Source organism: Anopheles coluzzii, chromosome 3, assembly GCF_943734685.1.
Source record: "Anopheles coluzzii chromosome 3, AcolN3, whole genome shotgun sequence".
Classification (NCBI taxonomy): Eukaryota; Metazoa; Arthropoda; class Insecta; order Diptera; family Culicidae; genus Anopheles; species Anopheles coluzzii.
In genome coordinates, this window is record NC_064671.1 from 63,778,326 (window position 1) to 63,793,434 (window position 15,109).

Sequence of the window (15,109 nt, forward strand, 5' to 3'; positions counted from 1 at the left end):
GAATATTTTTTAGAATATAAATTCTTATTTGCTGTTACATGTTACATGGCAGTATAGTAAGATTTTTTTAGTTGTTAGATCCTTTTAAATTAAATGAACACAAGGGTTACTGTACCAGTATTTGGCAGTGTACCTGTTTTCGGCAGGGTGAATAAAAACGTGTAATTACGAAAAAACGCGTTTAAAATAGTCTCCACACATATTTTTTAAATAAAGATATACTCATATGTTCTTGATGAACGAAGTATCACATCATTTCCTTGCATATTTTTCAAAATATCAAACAAAATGTGTGGAGTTCACATTTTTTTGGCAGATTTGCTGTTAGCCAATAGTTCGGCAGGTTTCATTATTAAAAGAACCAGAGCACTAACACAATTAAAGTGTGGTTTTTACGAAAGATTGTATGCCTGCAGCAGTTATTCTAGCCCGCTTGGAATTTAAAAATCACGAAAAACATGTTATTTTTCTCTTTAAATGCTGCCGAAAAAATGTACACACTAAATGTTGATTTTTTACAGATAACTGCTGTGGGCTCAAGCCGAAACTCGTAACAATAACACACTTTTGATTTTGATGAATATTCACTTATAACTTGATCAGAACACTACAACGCGTGTGTCGACACATAAAACCACATTTATTGTATTAAATTTTATAAATTTTGCTACAAATAATCCAATAACTTGAGAGAAAAATAATAATTTGTGAGCCAGTCGAAGCCGTTCTCTACAGCCGTCAGGCAGGTTCATTTCTCCAATGCCTACTTTGTTTGTAACTCACATCAAAGCGACTGTAAAAATTGCCAGCAAAATGTCCAAAATGGGCAACATAAAATTAATAATTTAAGTACTTTTCAACACCAAGCTTAGGAAAGTGAGAGTGTAAAATTGTTTTAAACATTTTTGTCTATCTATTGTCATATATTAAAACATTTTCCGACCCGTATTCGCGTTGCCGAAAATAGGAGCACAGCCTGCCGAAAATAGGACCAAACTGCCGAAAATAGGAACAAAAACAGTGTTTGTATTTTCACGAATATCTCTAAAAAATACATTTAAATCGGCAAATAAAAAATAGCACTACATAATACGATAGTTTATCGTTCAAGCTAATGTCACTTTCATGAAAAGTAATAAAAATTGTAAGTGTACGAGCAGTTTTTGTGAAACTGCTGCACTAACCTGCCCAATACTGGTACATTTACCCTAGTTAAAATACGATGAAAACAATTTTATGCAGCCTTGTTTGGAGGTAGCACATGCGATTTTTTAAATGTATTTATCAATGTCGTGATTTTCAGTCATGTAACAGCAAGCAGCTGTTGAATGCAAAACGATAACTGATCAATACAATTTAATTGTTAATTGACTGTCAACTCAATTCAAAAACAAAAATCGATGCTTTAATGGGGAATCGTAATAAAATATATTGAAAGGTTAATTTGAAAATCGACTATGATGAATCAATATGAATACTTAAAAAAAAACTTCATTCTTTGCTTGATATGTTACTATTATCAATGCTCAGGTCTGAGCTTAATGAATAAAAAAAAACACCTTGGGTCAAATTTAAAAAGGACAAGAAATTTCCCTGGCTTATTTTACTTGGGAGCTGAGAATAGAGCAACATCTTCCTTAACACAACAAGGATAGTGCTGATTATCACGGAGTATAAGGTTGCCTAGCACAGAAAATTATCCGTAGCTCGAGTATGCCTTGTGAAGAATCCGTAAATCTGACCATAACGATACGATGAATGAGATAGATTATCAGGGTATCAAACGGTTTGACGAACAAATTAGCACAATGCATAGAGAAGATCCAAATAAGCTGTAAGACGCTGGGTGCAAACGAGGAACAATAAGTGCACATATGAACTAAATATTCTGTAAAATCATTGTTAATGAAATCAACTTAGTCAGACATGGTAAAAAACAAAGGGGCTACCAAAAGTAGCTTAAATGTAGGGTAATAATATCAGACACGCACTTAACGCACTTAGGTTAAAAGAACATACAGCTAAAACAATTGATATGCATACCGGTATGATTTGTCTTGTGAAGCTATCTGCTTTTGTTTGAATATATTTCCATCCTGTGGTAAATAATCGTGTCATTGGAATAACACAGCATTCCACACATTGGAACATCGAATTGCAATGTCCTTCACGATTGTCGATGGTATTTTTTCCCGTCCGTTAATATGATATGCATCGAATTGCATTCCATGAGCTGAAATCGGTATCACTCGTACTGCTCAAGCAGTGTATCAAGCATCAAACGGTTTCAATGCAGTGCTGCCAGTATTTGATCGAGGATCGGCATTTGATTTTGCAATGCAGTGTCGACTTTCATCCTTTAACATACCGATTATCCACCATATCGAAAAGGAAACGCATTGCTGAAAGCATAGATTGATAACGGATTCATCAAAATAGGTTCAATGTTAGTGTAAAGCAAACTTTAGAAACACAAAGGTGAGTTAATGGTGTTATTATAAAAGTTGCAGCGTTTACCGCTTGTTAGTGTAGTTTTCAAAGAGTGGAAGTTACAACAATTATTTAATTTTTCACATTTTGACTTTTAAAGCAGCTTTCTGGGTCATTTTCAAAATGTTCCGTTTTCAATTCCAAAACGAGAAAAATGCTTGTACTTTTACGTCATTTCAAACAAATGTTACAGTATAAAAAGTGCGAGTGAACTTAACGCTCGTTCTGGCGAACGCAGCTTAATTGAGTGACATTTTCATTGTGTGGTTGTCGGTGTCAGTTTGAAGACAGCAATTGAACTTCTCGTTTATGGCACGGGAGCAAGGGATGCAAGCAGCACTTTCCATTCCAGCAAAGAGGCGTAAATCTTGTCATAAAACGAGCCATCGGTGACTTTTGTGACAGTAGGATTTATACGAACTTTCTCGAAAGCGCAACCACTTTGTTTCATATTAAAATGTATGTGTCCCTGCACCGGTACGATATGAGCGCACGACGATGTACACAAGGAAAGCTTTTTCAATTGGAAGTAATTTATATAATACCATCACCCGTGATGTGTAGCAAGACCAGTGGGTAGGATGTAATTTATTTAATTTTGGTTTGTTTAACTATCTATAAGTAAAAAGTGAATGTTTTGAGTATTGTTTGAATTTAAAATTAAATAAATTAAACTCCGGCTATTGACGCCTTGTTGGTGGGTCAGTATACCTTGATAGTACATTTTATATTTACCGATACAATATGCTTGGAGAAAAGTTAGATACTAAATTTATTGTTACATAAGTTGCGTGTTCGCCATGACGAACACAAACCCAAGCTATAACGAACATATTCTTCACCGGTCCGTAAGGTCCGTTCTTCGTAACGTAATCCGTTCAGGCCTCCAACACATTTACTTTTACTTTTTATAATTGTATGCACCAAGCAAGTGCTTTTAAAGATAATAAGAATTGAGTTCCGACATATGTCTTATGAGTATAATTTACAACAATATTGTATATACTGTGTAAGCCAAACTATTAAAACGGCGCTTTTTACGGTGATAAACAAATAAAATATGAAATAAGTCCTTTGCTACTTGATTAATTAAATAACTATAATTATAAACACTTGGAATGTACAGCCAATTGCTGCTGCTGCTAAAAAAATCGCAAAAGATGTGTGCTGTATAGCTTTTTAATTTATTAGTCTTTGCCATATCAGCCAGACGTTTGCATTGAAAGTAACACAAAACATTACACCAAAGAGGATTACCGCTTCAGCATCTGCAGCATCAATCCTTTCTTCTAGCTAAGTTCAACGAGCCCGCTGTAGCATTCTAAATAGATTCTTCATTTGCAATTTAACTCCATCCGTCTCCAATAATATAAATGGTCCCGTCGTCCATTCGTACTCTCTAATGCAACTGCAGCGTACCACCCTAATCATATGCAAACCGATAACTTTCCGCAAGCACTCGGGTGTATCAGGCTCACTAAGGGAATGATTCGTAAAGTATACGCATCTTACCAAAGTGCTGCAGAAACTTTCCCCTCAGCTCAGTACAGAACCGCTAACGAGCGTAACATAAATATCTTCATCGCTATAGCGATACGTACCGTACACCATCCATAAACGGCAACTGGCGGGACTGGCAATCGAAAGCTACAACAAATGCGCTACAAATTGTGTCACCCGAGGTGGCAAAGGCTTCTGTAGAGAAAGATAGGGGGGGGGAGAGCGAGAGGGAGGGAGAGCTAGAGTTCGACCACCACCGGCCATCACTGCTGCGGTACGAGTACAGTTTACTGCACCGACCGTGAGCTTTGACTGCTCTATCAATCGAAGAAGATCCTCGGTACCCTTATCACTTGGCCGCCGACGTCGTTTGTGGGTTTCTGTCTCCAACAGCAGCCACCACCTCAGCTACCCCAGCCTCTAATGATAATAATGGTGCGCGTGAAGTAGTGCCACCGTAGTGCGAATGGCACCAGTAGTAGTATAGTAATAATAATAGTTGCGTTTGAGCTCCCCTGCAAGAGCTTGGGAGGAATTCCCAGCAGGGATCGGGAGACCCAGGTTGAAGGATAGTGTGCCAGCGAACTGTCAGGAGAAAGTTTCACTCCTATCGTGCATTCAGAGCCTTCCTTCGGCGCCGTTCCGGTCTTCGATGATCCACCGAAAAGCGAACGTAGAAGCCGGTTCGCTACGGCTGGTTGGCTGTCGCGGGCTTACAGTTCTTGCTTGCTTTAATTCTAATATTTTAAACCATTTCGTCCGTGGTTCGTGCTAGTGCCTCGAGGGCAAATATGCAACGATACGGGGCCAACATAACGCACTCACACACATACACTCGCGCCCGTTGAAGCAGATGCATTCGAGGACGTCATAAATTTCGCTTCTTCCTCGACGGTGGCTGCTGTCTGCTCCAAGGATTTACCGGTCGAAGCAGTACGTTCCTGAGTGTGTGCCTGTATATGTGTGTGCGTACTTAGGCGCAAGTTGCCAGTCGGTTTCGCGTATCAGCCGTTCGCAGAAGACAATCGCGCCAAACCCGTTTTGGCAAAGTTTGGTGCGAGTGTGCGATATTTGCACTGGAAAGGAGCCAAAATTTCTATAAAATAAATTGCGTTCCTTTTGTTACCCCGGCTGTCCCGGTGCGTCGCACACCGTTATAGGCTAAATGAACGCTTTCCTACCGCGGTACGCGCTTATCCTAGGCTTCTTGACAGTGGCTCATGATTTTTTTTGCTTCACGTGCTCTCTCTCTCTCTCTCTCTCTCTCTCTCTCTCTCTCTCACACACACACACACACTTTCCCACTGGATAATTCGTTGTTGGGTATGGAAAGGGAAGATGAAACTGCTGTTCGTAATGTTTTTCGCATCCTTTCCGTTTTTCTCGCTGTGTGTGAGTTGCGATTGGTATGGTTCTCTGCTTCCGCTGTTCTAGTGGCTAGTTTTCTAGTAGTCTTACCACTCTTTTACCGGTGTTAATAGCTATTGCTTTTCTTTTCACCCGGTTAACAAGCGGTGGAGGTGCAAAGAAAAACCTGCGTGCAAGCGCAGGACGCATACGGACGCGTACTGTGTCATTCGTCGCGTTTCCCGGGCGGCATCGTTTCTGGCCGTGGTGCGTGAAGGAATACTTTTTAGTGGAGCGCTCCCGTTTTCCTTCTTCATGGCTCGGCTGCAGCTTGCCAGGATCGCTAACCAAGCACTCGGTTGCACGGTTCAATGCAAATGAACTTCATTTCCGGCACTGCACAAATAGGTCACATGGCTGCCGTGTGCTAAGCGGCGTAATTCCTAGTAGCACAGGCGGCAAGTACGGCGGCAAAAAGTACTAGGATTGAAAGGGTGGCCCTTTTGTTTTCCGGATGGTCGCCGTTTTCTTACCCATTACTGGTTTTGCACCATCTCCCATGGGAGATGGTTTGCTTAGTCTGGTGAAAGCTAGAACATATTATGATGGGCATTCTTTTTGTCACAGCTGGTTTGCGCGATACAGCGAGTGCAGTTGTTTAACTGTGACGTGGGTTTTAAGTAGTTTAATGAGAGGTAATAGTGAAATAATTAAATATGTAGCAATTGTTCAGAAAGTTTTTGCTTCGCCATTTAAATTGTTCAGGCAGTTTTGGCGTTGAATGTTGTGAAGTTGTTACAAAAGGAAAGTAGAGAGTAGTATTTTTACCTATTATGTTTTAAAATGTTTTAAAACATTTTTTTTATTTTGAAAGGAACCAAATATTGAATTTATTTTAATTATTTAAACTAAGCATACTGTTCCGGAATGAACAGTTAGCTGTATGATATATGTTACCATTTTTATTTGTTGACAAACATGTAAGAAGTGTTCATATCATGCTAATGACACAAATCAATGAACTTTATCTTTCACTTCAGTTTTTTTTTAATATATTTTAATCATAAAATTAAAACATTTTTTTCCAAATCTGTTAAAAAAAAGTAGGTATTGTTAAAACTATTCAAAAGGCAATGCAGGGTGTCCAAGTCACTTTCGAATGTAAACATTGTTTTTCGCCGCGTGCAAGAAGTTTTCCCACATCACTCTGATATTTCATTTTCATCATAATAATGTTTAATTTCTTCAGCATGATTTTCAACACTTCACCTGTCAACGGGTAATGCGAGCCAGCTGCAAACCTCGGTGAGAGGGTACAGGGCGTCGGTAAGGCAATACAGGGATTTCCAAGACACTTTGAAATGTAAACATTGTTATTCACCGCGTGCAAAATGTTAATCCACATCAATCTGATATTTAATTTCCATCACACTAATTTTAATATCTTCAGTATGATTTTCAGCGCGCCTCAAACTGGACATAACCCACTTTTTGTCAATACGATAAAGCTTTTCAGAGTACTTTTGACATTTCTATTTAAAGAACAAAGCGAAATCTCTCTAAGGTGAATATTCCAGTAGCCGTCAACTTAGAAAGATATTCATGTTGAGGAAAATTAATGAAGGGGTTGCTATGAAGAATCCATTAAACCACAGGGGAAACATGACATCCTTAGATCAATATTTTTGTTAATTATCATCCAAAAACTCATCATAGAGAATTTTTCGGCATCATAGAGAAATCGCTTATGCAGCTTGAAGGATATTCGCCTTGGTGAGACATTGATCTTGCAGAGACATAACATGTATGAATTATGACGGGACTGTCAAAATGTTCATCTCAAAGGAACAATTCATCTTGAAGAGACTACATCTAAGATAGTTTCTACTGTACTTTGTACCTAACTTCCGCTGCAATCTAGCACAGTTGCGTTTGTATAAAAAACGGGGTTTGAAAAAATTACAAAAAGCTCATGTCCTGCTGAGAAAAAGTTTCAGACATTATCGTCCCAACTAAAAAGCACATGTTCAATAGTTAGCAGGGAATCGAAGTTCAACCAGTGAGTTCAGACTATATATTAAAAACTATTTTTAGAAACACACATAAAAAATCAATGCGAAAACAGAAAGTGTTTCAGAAAATTTCAGAAATGTAATAACAATAACAACAGAGAGTGTTGCGTACAAAGAAATTTATTTTTGGGGGGGGGGGGGTGGGTCTCGATCCATTTGAGAATTTCATGGGTGAAGAGCATTTGGTCAAGTATTTGCTTTTTTAGTTTAAGTAATAAAAAAGTAATAATATTCAACACTATATTTAATGTTTTATTTCATTTCTTCATGCAATTCAAATATAATGTAATATAATGCTCGTTCAATTGTTTCCAGGTGATATAATAATGCAGCTTACTATAGTAAAAAATACAACACTAAAAAAAAAGACGGTGTCTATGTTTTTAAACGATTGTTTTTCTACGATTGTTTGTTACTTTTTTGGCAATGTGAGAAAGTTATTTTTTCTTTGGGAACTATTCTGGAAACTCGGAAGTTTTTTCGTAAACTGATTAAACAATATTTGTGTGACGATTAATACATTAAGTTATAGATTCACTTATCTATTCGCCTTAAACCAAACACTTTCCGCTAACAAATTATAATGGAACTAGCCGTGTACTCGATGCATCACACAAACAATTGCCCCGATGCATTCATTTCGATAAACGTTTTGTCCGATGATCAAACTAATCTCGCAGCATACATACGGGCCTCGGTTCATAAATATTCTGTCCAGTATAATTCTTCCAATTCATCATGGCAGCCAGTGATTCATCTTGGCCTTAGAAACTCGCTTTTCCGCAAGGGCTGTTAGGATTGCCATTTCAGTCTCCTACGCCAGTCAGTATAGAGGGGGAACACCCTGCCCGAAGGCTTCTGACCAAAGGTGCCAAAAGAAACAAACAGTTCAGTGCACCGGTGCCTCGGTATGTGCCACAATCCCGCACGCTTCTCTCCCGTTCTGCCAGTCCATAAACACATCGATACTGTCATCACGTCGTTAGTGCCAGAAGGAAATAATTAAATATGAATATTTTATGCGAAGTTCTTAAGCATTACTTCGGGCTACCGGGATGGTAAACAGCCACCGACAAAGGACCCGGCTGCCCATAAGGTGCCACTGCACGAATCTGCTTGCACAGACGCACTTGCACATCCGGCTGCATTCACCCGTGGTGCACTCTATTGCACTCTTTGACTGCACTATGTGTGTGAGTGTGCGTTGTAGTCGGCATGCCTCGAAAGGCTTTTCTTTCCCTTCGCTCTCTGTTCAGCAGCACAACACAACCCTTCCGGTGGTAGTAGGAGTGTGATTGTGCTATGCGATGTGTGTATGTGTGTACTCTTCTTTTTGCCCATTCAGTCTCGGGATTATGGGTGCAGCAAAATAAAGCAGCCCGTCTTCCACTCTAGTTTGAAGCTCCCTGGAAAGCAGGCTAATGCCACACGTCCAAGTACATTAAGTTGGCTGGTTTTGCCGTACGCTTTCTATTCGCTATCGAGGTAAAACATCTTGCCCGGAGAGGTAAACCGTAGGTTACGACCGGTCGCAAATCTTTGTTGGTATCCATTTTATTAGTGAAAACTCCCATTCGCCTCACCCATTCCAACGCCCTGTTTTGCTCCCTTTTGGCTTATGATCGTTCTGGCACACGGATGCTGCACTCCATGGATCATGCTTAACCGGCGGACGACCGACTCCAGCTTCCGGAGCGTTCCCCGTGGCGTGCACTGCCGGTTTTTGCCGACTTTGTTTATCTTCTATTTGTGTTTATCAGCACTTGAGGAGCATTTTTCCTGTGCGGGGTAGCTGCTGTGGGCGGAAGTAGCCAATCGTGTCGGTTGTATCGTTGTCGCGTAAGTCACCCCCGGGGATGCGACGGACATGGATGGGATGGTGCTTGGATGATCTTGGGCCGCGTTCTCGGACAAGTTCATGTTTGCAACTACTCCCCTTAGAGCAGACGATGCACCAAACGGGTTATCATGTAAAACACGTGTACCGAATGGCTTTCAAGTATAAGAATATATGTTTGATCAGTGCAGAGTAGATTTTATTTTTTGAGTACATTATTAGTGTATTAAATATGTGTAGCGCTAAACACATATTTATTTTAGCCTTATTCAGCATTATTGCTACTTTTATCAAAACTTATTATTTGTGATACAATCTTTATTTTATTTTTGGTAACTATTTCGAAACCATCGTGATGAAAATAAGAATGATAGAAGATTTTTTTTAAAGCTATGCTATTTTATGTTGTTTCATTATTACTTTAGTGAGGATTGTCTTGGAAAAAGTAGAATAAAAAGTATAGTTCGAGGACAGTTTATAGCAGGATAGTCAGCTCTACGTATTGCAGCACGGTCCGTTCAGAACATGAACCCATGACGGTCATGTTATTAGATCGTGCAAATTGACGACTGTACCACGAAGCCAGCCTATGAGTCTTACAGTACTATATTGTTCAAAAGAATTGTCACTAATTTATCATTGATTATGAAATATTAAATATATTTAGGAAAATATTTTGAAAATAGCTACATTGTTCAGTTGCAAGAATAAATCTTGTAAAATGACTGATTAATATAAATAAGTATTAAAAATTATCAAAAATTTATCAATTGTATATTTGAGAATGCGTTAGCTATAAATATAGTGGTAGTTTCACATAAAAAATATGGATCAATTAGTTATTCAATATTTTAATATATTCTTCCTGTTCATATAAACAGCAAATGAATCGACTATTTTACGGACTTGATTTTATGTTCAAACGGAGAGATATCAATGTGCCTTTCCCAATAATGGGAAATGTTTTCAGTGAATCATTGGCTACCCATTGTAGGATAGTTAGTCTCACGAATCGGGGACAGGATTCCAACGAAGCTCGAACCCATGACGGGCGTGTGAGATAACATATCAATTAATTTAGTGTACATTAATCTCTACAGTCGGTAGAAACACGATATATTTAAGATTATGCTTATGTTTGGTTAAGATTACTCCATATGGTTAATACATTTAATTATATGTTTTTTTTTTTTAATTTTTCTGTTAAATTTAGACCTCAGTTCGAAGAGATGAGATGAGATGAGATAAAAATACAACTTCTTCTTTGGCTTAACAACCGATGACGGTCAAGGCCTGCCTGTACCCACTTGTGGGCTTGGCTTTCAGTGACTTATTGATTCCCCCCATAGCAGGATAGTCAGTCCTACGTATGGCGGCACGGTCTATTTGGGGATTGAACCCATGACGGGCATGTTGTTAAGTCGTACGAGTTGACGACTGTACTACGAGACCGGCCTAAAAATACAACAGACTATGTAATTTATATTCCTAAAAGTAAATAACTTGTACTTATATCTAAAACCTTGGTGCAGTTTCATCTACTCAACTTCAACCGCTGCAAACCTATTGTTAATCTTATCCAAATGCAGACAAAATAACTAACCCGCAAGCTGCCAGATGTTTAATTGCAAATTCGTTTACACATTTTCACGGCATCGCGACAACGGGTGAAGTAAACACACATCAAAAGAAGGTTAAACTCCTGCAGTAAGATTGTGCCAGCAACGGCAAACGGTGCACTCGTGCGCCCTAGGATAATGTCATCGATAAGAAAGGAAACTGTGATGACAACGCGCCACGGTGACAAGGGCAGCACCAGTGTGCAGTTGAATGTAATGGGACGACGCTGGCATGGCTGTGTGGCATGAAGATGATGATGAGCATGCTGATGCAGTTCACTGAGAAAAACGAATTGGCTGTCGACTCCGCAGGGATAGCGAAAGAGCACTGCGCTGCTGCACAAAACGATGAACAGTGAGTTCGGAAGTTGGCACGGAGATAAATTACTTTCTACCCCTCCTGTTTACCAGCCTGCTTGCCTGGCTGCCTGACTGCCATGTTCCCGTGCGCTCCCGTGGGTGAACAGTGAAATCTAAACAAATTCACGGTGGTGCTGCGATGTTGTCTAAAAAGAAAGAACCAAACACACACATACCCGTACCATCGTACAAACCACCGTGGTGAGGTAAGCGAGCGTTGAGTTCTTGCACTTAAGGACATGCGCCCTCCCCGGGTGCTTTCCATGCTGCACCATGTCGCTGCACAGTGCTGCCTCATCGGTGCATGTGGTGCACCCCGAGGCACTTGACAAAGTGAAACGATACGCGACCACCACCACGGGCGCATGCGACGGCAGAAAAGGAAAACGGACGATGATGAGGACGACGGTGACGACAGCGTGCAACGGGATGAGAATATGTGTGGGAGATCCGTATCCTGGCTGATGCTGGTGTCCTCGTAAGCTGGTGTGAGCCCACCCGGCAGGGGTTCCAGAATTATTGTATACCAGTGCCAGTGCCTTTTTGGTGACTTCCCGGTGTGACCATGTGTGTGTGTGTGTGTATGATTGTCTTTGAGGCGACATTGCTGGATGATGCGATAATGCGTTTCGTTTCGGTGTTTATGTCTGGCTGACTAATTTATAAATGTTTGCCAACGTGAAGTGGAAAGAGCACAAAACAAATAAACACAGAGGTAATGGTTTAGCGAAATGTAAAAAAAACTGGGACAGACAAGAAACTGCTACCAGCAGGAGTTGCATCCGTCGACATTGTTTATGGTAGGAAGTGGTTAGGTTTTGCACTTGAAAAACTTCAAAGCATCGTTCATTCGTGTAGACTGATATTTCGGCATTGATGCCAGATTACACAATTACATTGTAAATACATCTGGTTCGTATCATCAGTAGCAAATTCTCTGAAAAATGAAAGGTTCTGTGTGAGCTTGCATAAACAAATATTGATATTTAAGCATAGCAGTACATGACGGCTGTTAAGCCCGTGGAAATATGTAGTCAAATGAGTATTTACTTTCTACAGTTAACATGATCGATTCATGTGGAACTCATTAAAAACAAGTAGATATTTATGGTTTTTATTAGTCCTTATAATAGCTCAACCAATACGTTTTTCGCCATTTTATTTGCAATAAAAATACAAGATACGAGCTTTTACTAGAAATCATAGAGAAAAAAACTAATACCTCACAAATAACTCATCAATGATGCACGTCACTACATTACCATAATATTTTGCTAATCTGCTACAAAAAGCAAATTTAGTAAATTTTTTGTAACTGTTCAAGTAGTTCATTATTTTTTCTTATTATTATTATTATTATTATTATTATTATTATTATTATTATTATTATTATTATTATTATTATTATTATTATTATTATTATTATTATTATTATTATTATTATTATTATTATTATTATTATTATTATTATTAGTATTGTTATTATCATTATTATTATTATTATTATTATTATTATTATTATTATTATTATTATTATTATTATTATTATTATTATTATTATTATTATTATTATTATTATTATTATTATTATTATTATTATTATTATTATTATTATGATTATTATTATTATTATTATTATTATTATGATTATTATTATTATTATTATTATTATTATTATTATTATTATTATTATTATTATTATTATTATTATTATTATTATTATTATTTATTATTATACAAGCAGTGTAGAAAGTATGTTCGGAAATATCGAGGAATTAAAAAAAAAATTAAATTAAAAGGAATTAAAAGGAATTAAAAGGAAGGAAAGGGTTGAAATCAATTTTAGAACCAATGATAAATCCTGAATTATTCACATTTTTATACTCAAATTAGCTTGTTCAGTAACTGATGCATATGTTTATCAAATGGTTGCTTTATTGTGAATTTATTCATTTTCAGTATGTTCCCCGAAAGTCTTGGGGGATATATTTAGGCTTTTAATGGCGAGTATGAAATGTTTGCTCTTACAACTTAGAAATGATTAATGCTCTGATTAAACTAGTGATTATTTATTCAAACCATATCATATTTCACTCATTGGCAACCAATAATTTAATTAGTACCAACTAAAGTCGAAAACAGTTTCTTAAATCCTCTGGAGTATGGGCTATCTCTTAAAGATCGTCCATATGATACATTGAGTGATTTGAGCATGAAGTACAGTATGATATGTAATTCTACTGTTTTGTTTATTCTTTTCACATAAATTATTGAGTTTTAACTCAACTCAACTTTAACTATAATGAAGCAAGCCTATTTCATTTCTGTTGTTGAAATGGTAGAAGTATTAACTTAAAATGTATCATTCATCCCAGTGCATAGAAAAAAAATACATAGTATTGACATTTTTTGTGTGATCTGTGGAACATAAATCAGAATTTATAGCTATGATCTATAATAAGAAATGCCTGTATTAGAAATTTTTCCATACTTTGCATGCGATCCACCCTATAGGGACTGTTCCCTCTGATCGTATTTGTATACTCACGGTATTATTATTATTATTTTTCAAACAACCAAACACATTTGGCTACCATATTGCATATCATGAGCACAGCTACAGCGATAACAAAAGTTAATGATTAACCATTAAACTGCCTTAGCCAAGGCGTACCAAGCACCATGCGGAGGGCAAAAGATGTTCAACAAATAAGAACATGCAAATAACAGTGCAAACGCGGTAGCAGAAAAGTGTAAACTGGCATGGTGTTCAAAAATGATTCCATCCAGCCGTTTCCACAGTGTTGCAACGTTGGCAACATATGTTAATGTTTTCTCTTGGGTTTTGCTCCTTCAAAAAGAAGCAGCACCCGTTGGAATCGTAGGTTGATGAAAGAAAGAGATAGTACGAAGAATGATCACACATTTGGCAAACATTGGCAAGATCTTGAAGCCCCCCTGCCAAGATTCGACAGCTGTAACGATGCGTGCATGTGTTGAGAAAAGGGAGTCGGTCGAATCGAGAAGAAGATGTATCATACGTACGATTCATCGGTGTTGGAGTGCTCAGTGTGACGAAAAGTTCATGTGCAACGGTTTTTGTGCTGCTAGCACCAGCCTCCCTTCGTATAACAGTTTTGCGTGAAGGTTCCAGCATAAAACTCACGCTAGTGAGTCCGCATGAGGTTGCCTCATTTGTGAGATCCAGTGAGGCAGCTGTCTGAGCTCATGAGATGAGTTGTCCCTCAACTCTTGCTGAGAGAATCATTGAGAGTGTGAGCATACCCTGCCGAAGCATCGGTACACCCGGCCCAAGGGAGCAAGGGAGTAACTCGCGGTGAAAAGCCCGAGCCCGAACCATTTTGTTGGCCTGGACACTGGTTCGCAGGGGGGAAAGAGAACTGGTTTCTGCAGAGCCAGAGCGATACTCTGCTCCGTGTTCCGTGGGTCGTCTACAAGGTTTTTGTTGCTGTGGTTGTTGTTGTGTTGGTTCCCTTTTCCGTTGGTCCGCGCACTTGATGCTTACGGCTCGCTTGCCAGGGCCACGCCGGTTCGAGCCGTGTGGTGTGCGTTCGGACCTAGGCAGTGCCGCCTCGCTCTCCTCAGTAATCGCGAGATCCCGCAGCAGTGAACAACCAGCGTACGGGCGCGGTGCATGTGTGTGATCTGTTTTTGTATTTCTGCTCTCGTTCGCGTTTACGCGCGCGCATCCAAGCCGGTATTTACGTCGTCATCGTCGTCGTCTTGGTCGTCGTGGTCGTCGTTGTCGCCGCCGTTGTCAACGTCAATATCGTCGTCGGCGTCGTCGTTCTCGCCGTGGTCGTTGGCATCGCTCCGTTCTGCCATGACGATGCCGGCAAGTAACGCATTAAAGGTGGACCCTT

At 38.9% G+C, this 15,109-nt stretch overlaps 1 protein-coding gene across 3 annotated transcripts in view; it reads left to right on the top strand.

The window, feature by feature from the left end:
- The first annotated feature begins 14,344 nt into the window (after nt 1-14,344).
- LOC120956222 (nephrin-like) overlaps nt 14,345-15,109 on the top strand; it is a 274,578-nt gene continuing 273,813 nt past the window's right edge. The window contains exon 1 of one of the 3 annotated variants that reach the window (XM_049608295.1): nt 14,345-15,099. The gene's annotated coding sequence lies outside the window, so the exon portion shown is untranslated. The remainder of the gene's footprint in view (nt 15,100-15,109) is intronic. The other 2 variants (XM_049608296.1, XM_049608297.1) reach the window with 2 other exon arrangements.